Source organism: Hemicordylus capensis, chromosome 4 (assembly GCF_027244095.1).
Source record: "Hemicordylus capensis ecotype Gifberg chromosome 4, rHemCap1.1.pri, whole genome shotgun sequence".
Classification (NCBI taxonomy): domain Eukaryota; kingdom Metazoa; phylum Chordata; class Lepidosauria; order Squamata; family Cordylidae; genus Hemicordylus; species Hemicordylus capensis.
Window position 1 is genome coordinate 228,197,409 of NC_069660.1, and position 13,866 is coordinate 228,211,274.

Sequence of the window (13,866 nt, forward strand, 5' to 3'; positions counted from 1 at the left end):
ACAACCTTTCATTTTTTCAGGTATTATAATATTAGCATACTTATTTTCAATTCCCTTCCTGATGATCCCTAGCATGGAATGTGCCTATTTCACACCTGCCTATTCCACATCTGCAAATTCACATAGAATTTGCTTATTTCACCCATGCACTGAGAACACTTTCAACGAGCTGTCCAGGACGACCCCAAGATCTCTCTCCTGGTCAGTCACTGATAGCTCAGATCCCATCAATGTGTATATGAAGTTGGGGTTTTTTTGCCCCAATATGCATCACTTTACAGTTTCTTGCATTGAAGCACATTTGCCAATTTGTCCCCACTCATCCAATTTTGAGAGATATTTTTGGAGCTCCTCACAATCTGTTGTGGATTTCACTACCCTAAATAGTTTAGCATCATCTGCAAATCTGGCCACTTCACTGGTTACCACAACTTCTAGATCATTTATGAACCAGTTAAAGAGCACTGGTCCCAGTACAGATCTTTGGTGGATCCCACTTCTTAATTACTTCCATTGTGAAAACTGTTCATTTATTCCTACCCTCTCTTTCCTGTCCATCAGTAAGTTACCAATCCACACATGAACCTGTCCCCTTATTCCATGACTGCTAAGAGTCTAGTTGGGAACATTGTCAAAAGATTTTTTGGAAGTCCAAGTATACTATGCCAACTGGATCACCTTTCTCCACCTTTATCACCTAAGCTAACAAATCTGTCAAATCTTACTTCTCAGCAATATATGGATTTCAGCTTTCCTCTGTCTATTGAAATTTCTCCTCTTAGGGATGTAGAATTTCCATTATTTTAATATCAGTATTTTGTTCTCTTCTTTCCTTCTTGTTGGTCAAAAGATTAAAACACTGGACTTAGAAAAACTCAAGAAAGGAAAGCTAAAATGGGTGACTATTCACATGGTGCCTAAAAAACCAAGAAAATACTATTATTTAGTTTCTCATTAGCTTTTATGAACACCTTCTGAGTTTGTGGAATTAGTGGAACAAGTTGCAAATGATGCATGAAATTAAAAAAAATCCCTGTTCACCCTATAAGATAATTCATGACTGGTGCTGCTGTGCTTAACATTTGCTGTAATAGCCCTGGCCAAGTCCTAAATAGCCTAAAAACTAAGCCTATTTAAAGAATTAAAAAAGAATTTTAAATATTAGAATAGCCAATAAAAAGGATGCTTTTAAAATACAAAATTATATCATGTGTAATTTGATGCAAAGTTTGTATACTTTTGGCACTATGGCTTTAATAATCATTTCACTGCTTAACATCCTGACTAAATTGCTTGATGGAAGTCACATTCTAATTAATAGGACAGGTTATTAATTTCAACAGGACTTCTGTCAAGTAGTTTAGTTAGGATGTCAGCCAATATTACAGTATAGTCCAAATCACAGTTGAGTAAAAGTAGATTGATTTAATCCTGACTGAAGAAGAAATAAACTAGTTAAATACAAACGTGCTCACTCTCATCTATATTTATTTTAAAAATGGCTCTTGGACTTCGCTATTACAATTCTTTCTTTGCTAGGAAAAGAGGAAGATAATGTCCCGTCTCTGACAGCTGTTTAAAAGTCTTTAAAGGCGCATCTGTTTACCCAGGCTTTTAATTAATATTGTTTTAATTGTTTTAATGTTGTTTTAAAATATTGTTGTTGTTGTTTTAAAAAAATTGTGGTGTTTTAAAATTCTTGTTTTTGTTTTTAATTAATGTTTTACTTTCTGTTTTTATTTTGTTGTAAACCACCCAGAGACGTTAGTTAATACGTCTGTAATACAAAAAACAGCAGATAAAGCAGCAGCCCGAGCACATGTAATTTTCTTGCGTTTTGAAATGACGGCTATGAGTATTTATATACCACTTTCTAACAAAAAGTTCCCAAAGTGGTTTATATAGGTATAAATCAATCAATAAAATGCTCCCTGTCCCCAAAAGGCTCACGATATTAAAAAGAAACATATGATACACATCAGCAACAGCCACTGGAAGGAAGCTGTACTGGGGATGGATACGGCCATTTGCTCTCCCCCTGCTAAATAAAGAGAACCATCACTTTTAAAAGGTGCCTCTTTGCTCAGTTAGCAGGGGCCTCAGTTAAGTGTGGTAAGTCCATTATCAGATGGAATGAATGCATAAATCAGCAAGTACTTTCTTTCAGCCCTTTCCACATCACCTACGTCACCTACAGTTCAAACTATAAACAAGGCTGATTAAGCTGGATATGCCATAGAAGAGAGGTTCAGTAAAATTGCATTTACCTCTCCCATCCTGCCTCTGTATGCAGCAGTGGAGTGATCTAAGCTTTGCATGAGTAATTAGCTATATTTTGTATAGTGTACTGGGAGTCCTTCACATTCTGTCCAGCTCAAAAGAAGGCAGCTGCTCTTCCTTTATCACTTAACAAGGAAGCAATGTCCATTCTGTGAAGAAATTATGAAATATTTCTAGTCCTCCAAGCATAAACTCTAAATTCTAAAGATTAAAATCTAAATCTAATAAAAAGATTTAGAATACTGTGTCCCCACCATTCCTCCAAGGTGCTCATAGCACCATAAATGGAATCTGTCCCTTCCCTATTTTATTTACACAAAAGCTCTATGAGGTATATTTGGCTGAGAGATAATGGCACCCTGTAAGATTTGTGCCCAAATGGGGATTTAAACCTGGTCTCCTGGTCCCAGTTAGATGAACAGTTTCCAGAATGCCCAGCCTAGGATCTTCCACCCATTAAGATGTTTTTCTTCATATTAAGAAAAGACCAGCAACGCATGAATGGTGTATGGACTCAAAGGAATATTTTTGTAGACAGCACATTGGCTTATTGAAATTATATTGACAGTCTTTTGCTAATGACAAATAAATAGTAACCTGAATGAAAGCTAATCTCGGACAAATATATCTCATTCTCATAGCAAATATAAGCTTTGATAAGTTATTTGAAGAGCAGATTTATTAACCTTTCACTTATTAAAATTCCATTTGGAGCTGGAGATAAAAATTGACATTTTTAATCATGAAAACATACAGTGCCTGGATATTTGCACAGAACAGACTGCTTGGAAAGGAATATGAATTAGCTGAGTGGCTGAAAACCTCCAAGTCAATAACCCATTATAGTTTAGGGACAAACAATGGAAGCACAATGATGAAAGTGGAATGTTCTTGAATTAATCAAGGATAGATCAGTGTTTATCTGCTAATCTGGTCCCAGAGCTCATTCATATAATAGCTGATATGTCAAGAACTAAGTTAACAGTGGACAGCAGAAAGGTGTCCTAAAAATGGAGATGTGTGGAGTGAAAATGCAATAAAGGTGGTGAAGCGAACGCTTCATTAAGACAGAGCTTATGATGGACCAGTATGACTCTGGAGGGTTGTTGGTTCTATCTGTTCCATATGGGATTACAGGCCACAAATAACATGGTGCATTGTCTGGGAGTGTCCCTGGACCTGGTTTGGATGGGGAGGGAGAAGAGTGGCCAGAAAAGTCCTGTAGCAGCTTTGGTGCACCAGCAGCCGTAACTCTGGGATAGAGATTTAACCTCAGGGCTCAGGCTTTGTTTCCGCAATTTCACATATTGACTGCACTACTGCATAGTCTTCTGTGTGGGGTTGCATTTTAAGGTGTTTCTGTTCGGAAGCTTCGACACACATGGAATTCTGCAGCTCGCCTTTTGAAGTGAGCTGGCTACAGGGGAACACATGACTTCTTATCTGACTCAATGGTGCTGTCAGCCAGGGCTGTAACAAGATTGGAGTGGGCCCTGGGACAAAAAGAGAAGATGGGCCCCTGCTCCCCCATCTTCTTCTTTGGAGATGAGGGAGCGGAAGAGCAAAGAGCTGGTAGGCCCTCTTTCTGCCAGGGGCCCAGGGACATTTGTCCCCCCTTGTTCAGTTATAGCTACAACCCTGCTGCTAGCTACTTGTTTCTTGACCCAATTCGAAGTGCTGATTACCTTTAAAGCCCGACATCAGGGATACACAACATTGGCCCTCCAGCTGTTAACTACAACTCCCATCGTCCTTGACTACTAGCCATTGTGGCTGGGGAGTATGGGAACTAGTCTGACAACAGCTAGAGGGCCGAAACTGGAGCTTCCTTCGCAGAGCATCTCTCTGCTCCCTCAGATCTTCATCACGGGCTTGCAACACTCGATTCCCACTGCACAGGCGTGCTGAAGCATCTTGCAGTTCTCAAGGGCTGCTGCGCCCGCTGCCATACCACCATGGGGGAAGCCCGCTCGGCTCACCCCCCACACCTGGCCGTGCACATGACAGCTACAAATGGCAAATATTGGCAGTTCAGTGTGTCACGATGGTGGCAGGCTACTGGGGAGGCCCTCCAGGACATTTGAAGCCACCCCCACAAGGCAGGTTTCTTCTCTCTCTCTCTCTCTCTTTTACTTTAAAAATTTTAGGGGGGCTCACCGGGGGGGGGGGAGGCTCTGAAGCCCTTCAGGTCCAGGCACTGTATGGACAAGTACAGTATTTTGTACCTTGAAAATCTCTATAAATATTAACAGAAGAGGATTCTGTTCACATTTTCTGTTTCATCTAAATGATAGACCCATGTGACAGAAACCACCATTCCTTTTTACAAATGTGCTTTATCCATATAAAGTTTTTTGGCTGTATGAGAACAAATTTCTGTTTGACAACCACCTGCCTTCAAAGATGGTGATGGATTGCAAAACTCTATGAAGATTATTTTACTGGAACAGAAAAAAATTAGGGAAGTGGGATACAAATCAAGAAATCAAATTTTGCTGAATGCAGGCTAGCGATTTTCCTCTAATAATTCAAAAAGCAAATTGTGTCACATCCTTGTTGCATGCAGCAATCCATTCAGTATGTATAAGAAGCTATTAAGAAATATGAAGTGCTGTTAGATTTCCTCAAATAAAGCATGGGTCTACATATAGCTATTTTTAATCTATCGTTCCATGGCTTCCCTAAAGTAATCTAAGTTAATTTGCTTAAGTAAGAGGATATGCCAGGGTGTGCACTGCTGGACTGTTATTGTGTAAGCCTGGGGTGCATTGAGAGGCAAGGAGTGAAGACAAATTGATTACCATTTCATTAACATTTAACAGGCTGTGATCTAATTGAGTTACAAGAGCTTATTAACACTTTACAGGGGGAAAAAGCCATGTTTATAGAACACACCGAAATTGTTTTTATATGTTGGTCATAGAAAAGCCAGTTCTTAATAGGTATTTTCCATTTTCTTAGAATCTGAAAAGTCATTCTGGAGCTAAAGGAAGTACATAACCAATAGATGATTACTAAAAACCAACAGAAAAGAGAAATTTTATAAAACAGAAATGTGAGTTATTGTTAATGAGTTTAGAAAGCATTTTGCAAAACAAGCATATGTTGGGGGCAGAAGAAAAATATCACTATTTCAGCAACAATGTGCTATGTAACAAAGGACAAAGGATGCCTAGTGTGGATGTTACATATTGGAATGTATGTAACGCACTGCTCCTTATCCATTTTGCTGATATACAAGGATGCTCATGATCCGTGAGAAGAGCTCTGGGGAGGTCTGCAGGGAAGGAGGGTTAACCTTCCCTTCCCCGCAGATGATCTCTGATTCTGAAGTAAAGAGGCTGCACTTCAATACAGGAGTAAAAGGCTTATATTCACAAGACATTGCCAACTTGAATTCAGCTCTTCTGATTGTATTTTCAGTTGGTTCACTTTGGTCATAGTGATTATCATCACGACTTTATGCTAAATGCCATTTGTGAACATGAAAACCACCCAAGTTAAGATGTATAGGAAACTGGAACCTGGGTAACTATGAGATAAAAGATGGACACTTGAAAGCTAAGATGGCTCCAAGCATACTATAATTTTTGGTAGTACTAATAAGAGTTTAGGGGTGCTAGGTATAGCAGTTTGTACAGTCCATCCATCCTGCAAGGCCAAAGCTAAAAGTAAGCAGTTGTACAGGAGCTAAGGTTTCAGTGTAACAGAACATTGGTTGATTCCGAATTGCATGCAGTGGGAATACAATGCCAAGCCACTCATAACTGAGGATACTTGCAGGTAGTATGCCTCAACAGTGTTGTTGCTGAACCAGATTGGGGGCGGGGATGGCATGAAGACAAGACATACTAAAATATGTACCCATCCACCCCTACCCATCCACCCCTAGTCACAAGATCAGCCTCCAATGGCTGTTGCTGTCTTATGTTTCTTTTGAGATAATGAGCCCTTTGGAGACAGGGATCCATCTTTATCTATATATTTAATTTTCTTAAATGTACCAATCACTAATCCCATGTGTGGCAGCTCTGGCAAGAGCAGCTGCCTGGGGATAGCGGTGGGAACAGGAGACAATGGGGGTGGTGGCAGCAGGCCAGCCTGGCCCAGCTGTCGGTTGGCCAGAGGAGATGGTGGCAGGCTGTCCCGGCCCGGCCGCCGGGAGGAGGCAGGAAGAGGCGTGGCAGTGGGCTGGCCTGTCCCTGTCCCGGCCACCAGTTGGCCAGAAGAGGTGGCGTGGTCTGGCCTGACCTGGCTGCCCGCTGGGAGGAGAAGGTGGGAGGAGGTGGTGGCAGCAGGCTGGCCTGGCCCTGGCCTGGCCACCGGTTGGCTGGAGGCAGTGGGCCAGCCTGGCCCGGCTGCCCACCAGGAGGAGGAGACGGGAGGTGGCAGGGAGCTGGCCAGGCCCTGGCCTGGCAGCCCGCTGGGAAGTGGAGGTGGCAGCGGGCCCGGCCGGCTCTGCCGCCCACTGGGGAAAGGTAGCAGCAGGCCTGCCTGGCCCTGCTGCCTGCTGGGAGGAGGAGGAGGAGGTGGGAGAAGGTGGTGGGCTGGCACAGGGGTGGGGAGAAACAGGCGGCGGGGGGAGAAGGCGCGACCAGCCAGCCAGCAAGCTAGGCTTGCCAGCGTGGTGATGGGGGAGCAGTGGTCGTGGGTGGGCCGGCTGGAAGCGCAGATGCTCTGTGCCTGGCTCAGCTAGCTTATTTTTATTTCTCTATGTAAATCACTTTGGTAACTTTTGTTGAAAAGCAGTATATAAATATCCATCATCTTAGGAATTGGCTTCATTAATGACTGCCCTCTTTTGACTCCTTCCTTCCTTCCTTCCTTCCTTCCTTCCTAACTTGCAGCAATATTAAGATGAGTATTCTCTTTCATCTGAGAAGTGTTATGCATCAGATAATACATTGTACAGATAGATGCAAAGTTTACCCAAGACAGTCAGAAGGCTTTGCAGATAATTTTCCAGATCCAGTTGAGGCTTGGGGAACTTCCCAAAGAGCAATATCTCTTCCTTCTCCTTTGGCAATGAAAGGAGAGAGTGATTAGTTGAGACTTCCTGATGAGAATGCCTCTTCATCTTCTTGGGGAGCATACTGGGCACCCCACCTAGCTCTAAAAGCCACCTGGGAGAGGTAATTCTGTTTACCTTGTACAGCTCTTGTAATATAGCTTCTTTCTTCTTTCTCACTTATATGATTATCTCTCGGACCTCTTACTCAAGAGCAAGATATATGCTTGGACCCAAAGATCCATTCTTTTTTAATCACAGGAGAACTATTTCCAATGTAACGGGACAGTGTTGCATGAGAGAAGTGAACAGTGATGATACCAGAAAAAGTATTGGGGACACAGAAGGAACAAAGTGCAATTCATGGTGGCAGAGGGGGAAGCTTTGCCTGGTGTATCAGATTTCTGAAAGAGACATAATGGTATATGTTGCATTAACACTCCCATCTAGAGCTTTTTCTTTAAAGTAAGTTCTACTGGAACTTACATTAATGATGGATGGAGTGAAATGTTCTCTTCTCAACCAATCACTGATGCATGGAGGTGTGCCAATGGAGAATGGACGTTTAAATAAGTATTGATTAATGATAATGAAGAAAAGCACTCTGAATATGTGAAAAGTGTCTTTCCTTCAAGTAACCATAGGGTCCGGCAATTGGGAAGCCAGTGGGAAGGTGTTCACCCCTTTGGTACCACATATGGAAGTGAACCCAAATCTTGTTGTTTCTCATATTGTAATATGCTCCCCTAATATATTATAGCCCTCTGTTACAAGAAGTCTTCACTAGTGCTTAAGTAAAAGCTCATATAGCAGCAATTCAGCAGTAGAGAAACTGTCTGAGAAAATACTACAGTGCTTCTTGTTGGGAAGAACACCTTGAAATTCCTCTTCAAATTTCAGTTTTTCTTTCAGTGAACCCTGAAGTTGTCTTTTGAATTTCACTTTGGGGAAAACATGTCAGTTCTAACCTTCCATTCACAGTCGTTTAGATTCAAGTTGCTAGGTATTAATCATTTCAGGCCTGGTGTGAACCCTGTAGCCCAGCTAAACAATGAGTGAGGCATGCATATTCAGTCTACCATATGTGTGCTCAGCCTCTGAACGCCACTCCACCCTACTTCACCGGATTTCTCCAGTGAAGAGCATTATAGAGGCTAGTGAGGTAAGCATGGAGCTTTAATTGGGCAGATGCATCCAAAGAACATATTCTGCCCTGACTCCAGGGCTGGCTTACTTTCTTCCTCCTGCTGCAGCTGCCCATCCATAAGCTTGCTGGCCCCACCACCCCATCACATGTCACTCCCGCTGACCCCACACTGCATGCCACTCACACCACCCCCTTCCCAGGCTCCTCCGAGCCATTGGGAAGCAGGAAAGGGAGCATCCATTCATTATATTACATTATACCTATTATATTACATTATTTAGGAACATAGGAAGCTGCCATATACTGAGTCAGACCATTGGTCTATCTAGCTCAGTATTGTCTTCACAGACTGGCAGTGGCTTCTCCAAGGTTGCAGGCAGGAATCTCTCTCAGCCCTATCTTGGAGAAGCCAGGGAGGGAACTTGGAACCTTCTGCTCTTCCCAGAGCGGCTCCATCCCCTGAGGGGAAGATCTTACAGTGCTTGCTTACACTTCTAGTCTCCCTTTCATATGCAACCAGGGCAGACCCTGCTTAGCTAAGGGGACAAGTCATGCTTGTCCAGCTCTCCTCTTTATAGTCATTACATTACATTACATCCATTACATTATATTTTAATGTAAACCACCCTGAGCTGTTTTTTGGAAGGGTGGTACAGAAATCAAATAAATAAATAAATAAATAATTTTTATTTTATTTATTCGATTTTTATACCGCCCTTCCAAAAATGGCTTAGGGCAGTTTACACAGAGAAATAACAAACAAATAAGATGGATCCCTGTCCCCAAAGGCCTCACAACCTAAAAAGAAACATAAAATAGACACCAGCAACAGTCACTGGAAGTACTGTGCTGGTGGTGGATAGGGTCAGTTACTCTCCCGCTGCTAAATAAAGAGAATCACCACATTAAAAGGTGCCTCTTTGCCTAGTTAGCAAATAATCCTGCTTTGCACTGTCTGGAGCCAGGTGGGAATGCAAAGCATGTACATCTTGCATTCCTAGCCAGCTCTAGGCTGGTGCGCAGCAGGAAGCAGGAAGAGCCCATTCAGGGCTTTCTTGCTTCCAACTGGCCAGGAGCGACATGAAGTGTGGCTGCAGGTGAGTGGGGGGACCTGTGCCACCAGGGGCAGGGCTGCGCTTCGAAGGGCAGAGCGGCTGCCCATGCTCATGTATTGAACCCGCTATACCCGTGGTATGAAGTTAGCAGCCACCATATAGCTGTGCAAACCTCCTCACATGTTGCTCAGTGTACGGTGACTGTTTAATCACTACTAGTCTACTTGTTGCATCTTACTGAACAAAGGTCTTGTTAACACAAGATATATCATCACATAGTTGTATTGACTGAAAGGTTTTCAATTATGCACAGATCCATTATCTTTACACATTCATGCACCTGTTATTTGCTTTTCACAAAATTATATCTTTTCTGTTTCATAAATATGTTAATGTTGTTATGCATTCAGTAGAATTTTGGCACCTGGCTTTGTTTGACTGTCCTTGCAGATGACTAAAGCTCTTGTCTCAGCAACTTCAGAATTATTTGCCCTGTCAAGAAATCTAATAGAGTCAAAGGTGACTAGTGCCATAAGAGATTTAGAATCTTTCATTTGGCTTCTATTGAACATTATTACAGAAATCTTATCTCATTATGCAAATATAATATATTGGATACATATTAGATTGCAGAACAATCACTCTGCAATGGACATGTGCCAGGAAGGCTAACCTTCCACTAGGACAACCAAACCTAATTCTAGGAACAAATACTTCATGTTTTGAAGTAAGCAAGTCAGGATAAGGGCATGCTTGGGTTTCTATTTCTAGGCCATAATGTTAGGCAAATATGCTTGGTTTTTTTTACTATACATGTCATGCAGGGGAGTAACTATAATAGGGCAAGGGGGGACAGTTGTCTGGCCCCCCCACCAGAGGCAAGTCACATGACTGACTCCCCCAGCTGCGCACCTATCCAGGCTTCCATCCTCCAAAACTGATGTGATATTTTTGATTTTTTAAAAATTAATTTAGGATGATGTTCTATTGTGGCACATAGGAGATAGATAGATAGATAGATAGATAGATAGATATGCTTTTTCTAACCACTATTCAGCCTCATTTCTTTACTTCATGAGCTGAGCTTCAGTAAGGGGAGGCCATTTTAAAATCTTGTCTCTGGCCCCACTCCAACCTTGCTACGCCCCTGATTTAATGAACCAACACTTTCCTGCAAATGACTTGTTCTGCTTTTCAGTTCTATCTACCCCATGGCTAATGGCTGCTTACATAGCAGGATACCTCATGCCACATCCCCACTGTTCCCTGCCTCACTCTTTCTCAAGGGCACTTTCTCCAGTATTCTTAATGCCTTTCTGTGAAGAGCTAAGTTATACATTGGGGAATACCTTGCTCAGATTGATCCAAAATTCACCTAAAATAATTAGAGGGCTTTGCCGATATTGTTCCCCCCCCCCAAAAAAAAAGTCTGAAAAGAGGCTTGGGGAACTTCTTAGAGGCAAACAACAATGAAGGTAACCTCTCATTCCAGGTTGTGGGGTTATTCGGTATAAACATCTGGGATTTGCATCAATGCTGTTTTCTTCTCAGGGCAAATAGCAGCAATTTGGATCAGGACAATACTGGGTGAAATCTCCCCATCCCACATTAGGGGTGAGCACAAAACCAGTTTGCCCAGTTTGGCTTGAGTCAGGCTCGGACTGGCTCACCGAGCAGCAAGGCATTTTCCTGGTGCACCCTCGCCTGGTGTACCCTCCTGCGCTTGCTGGGCTCTCCCCGTGCCAACTGCCCGGCTCCCCTTTCCCCCTCTCCCTGTCCGGAGAGCCCCATCTCCTCTCCTTCCGATTGGTCGTGAGAAGTAGGCTCAGACTGCCCTTAGGGCAACAGGGCATATTCCCGGTGTGCCCCACCTGCCCCACCTCACCTGCTGCACCCCACGCCACCTGGTGTGCCCCGCCCCACCCCTGCGCCCCAACTCCCACCCTTAATTACCCATTCTGCTTAAAACCTGCCCCCTCCCCACATATATTCCACCACCCTCTCAGTGCCCCCAGTCCGGCCCTGGCTTGAGTCCAAATTGGACTGCAACTGAACAGGGCATGTTCGGTTACAGCAACCCCAAACACAGCTCCCTGGCTCAGCTCAAATTTGAGCCAGTTCGGGGGTTCTATAGAATTTTTTTAAAAAACTCACCAACTATTTGGGGTGCTGTTGTGGCCGCGAGGAGGTCTCCAGCAGGTCCCCTTCCCCGCAATGGCCTTGGTTACAGATGTTGGGTTCCTGGACAGAAGTGCAGCTGCAGAACTTGTTATTGTAGGCTTCAGGTGACATGTTGGGAACAGAACATGCTGGGAAGCAGTGACTGGCAGAACTGTACTTGCTGCTGTGATGTGTGAAGTCAGCCTTTGTTTGCCTTTTAGAAGTCTGTGGAAAATCAGCAGTAGTTTTCTAATCACAGAGTATGGTGCCATTGCATTATTGTATGGTTGCCAGTCTCCTCATAGTAACTGTATATAATACAATAACCACTTGCTAATTCAAGTGATCTGGGGCCATCAGATTACCTCTGGGGCATTCAGATAAATAAGATGGCACCCAGTTCACAGAAAATCTAGCTGTTTATCAAGTATTCTAAAAAAATATAACCTTTCATGTGCTATTATTATTATTGTTGTTTACACAGTCAGACAGGTGTTATTGACTGGTTTGTTTTATCCAGACATCGAGTCCTTCCCAAGGACCTGGGATGGCTCAATTTTATAAATTTATTCACTGTTGTTGCTGTTATTATTATAGATATCGTTGCAGAATATAGGCTGTTCCCAGAAAAGCTGCTTTTTGTAATTGGCTGATGGTGATTTCTGTGGCCCCTATGGTTTTGAAGTGCTCTTCAAGGTGTTTTGGAATTGAACCTAGGGTGCCAATTGCTACTGGGATTATTTTGGTCTTCTTCTGCCACAGCCTTTCAATTTGAATTTGTAGATCTTTGTATTTTGTTATTTTTTCTATTTCTTTTTCTTCTATTCTGCTATCCCCTGGTATTGCTATGATGATGATGATGATGATGATGATGATGATGATGATGACATCTTCACTTTCTATACCGTCCTTCCAAAAATGGCTCAGAGTGGTTTACACAGACAGATAATAAATAAATAATATGGATCCCTGTCCCCAAAGGGCTAACAATCTAAAAAAGAAGCATAAGATAAACACCAGCAACAGTCACTGGAGGTATTGTGCTGGGGGTGGATAGGGCCAGTTACTCTCCCCCTGCTAAATAAAGAGAATCACCAAGGTAAAAAGTGCCTCTTTGCCCAGTTAGCAGGAGTTAGCCTGCTAACCCCTGAGTTGGCCCTGTGAGGCAGTCACCTCATGTGGTGGGCACGAGAGGACAGTGACACCACCATTCTACCCACCACCACCACTGTGGGTGCCACCTCATCATCCTGCCTGCTATTGCCTCCTCTTCCTATCTCCCCTCTTCCCCCACCTTGCACTGCAATGTAAGCTGGACATAATCACTGCCCACCATCGGACCCCACTGCTACTATAGTGGCTCCTCCATGTCCACTCTTTCTCCTTTTCCTTCTGGAGAAAAACAAGTACAGTTCTGCCAGTCACTGGTTCCTGGCATATTCTGTTCCCAGCATGTCATCTTAAGCCTACAATTTCAAGTTCCCCAGAGGCACTTCCTTCCAGGAATCTCCTTCTGGGAGGAAGAGGATTGTGGTGCCAGCCACTGCAGAAGCAGGGGCATATGGATGGTAGTCAGATTCTTGCAGGCTTTGGAAGGGCTACTGGGAAAGAGGGGCTGCCAGCAGCCTCTCATCATCTCCTGCCCCCTTTAAAGCCTGCAGGAGGAGGGCTATTGTGCCAGGGGGGGCGGGATTGAACAAGGTGATGTCTAATGCCCTGCCTCAACCATGGGTTGCTCTGAGTTCACAGATCCTCATATATTGAGGTAAGGCTATTGACCTAAGAATTTCAGGAGATTGTGACCTTGGCAAAAGACAGTTTTCAAATCATTTGTATTGCTATAAATATTATGACTGCCCTGTGCCTTAGGGACATCTTGTGTGATCCTCTGTATACGCAATGAAAGCATATTTGTTGAAATAAACATATTTTTGTTGACCTTGAAATATGTTTAGGGTCTGAGTGCAATATAATATAATTCATATTTATTCTACTTCATTGACACCAGGACACAGCTGTACAGTCGTTGCTTTTTTCATAGCTCTTATTTTAAAACAGGGCCTGTTATTCTTAGCCACAAAGAGTTCTCAGTTTTAGTTCTCAGTATTTAGCTTTTTATTAATAATGTTTAATTTTTAACTTTAAAAATGTGTAATGCTAAATGTGATTTTAGCATGGTATTTTAACTTGTTTAATTGTATTAATCTTTTACTTCA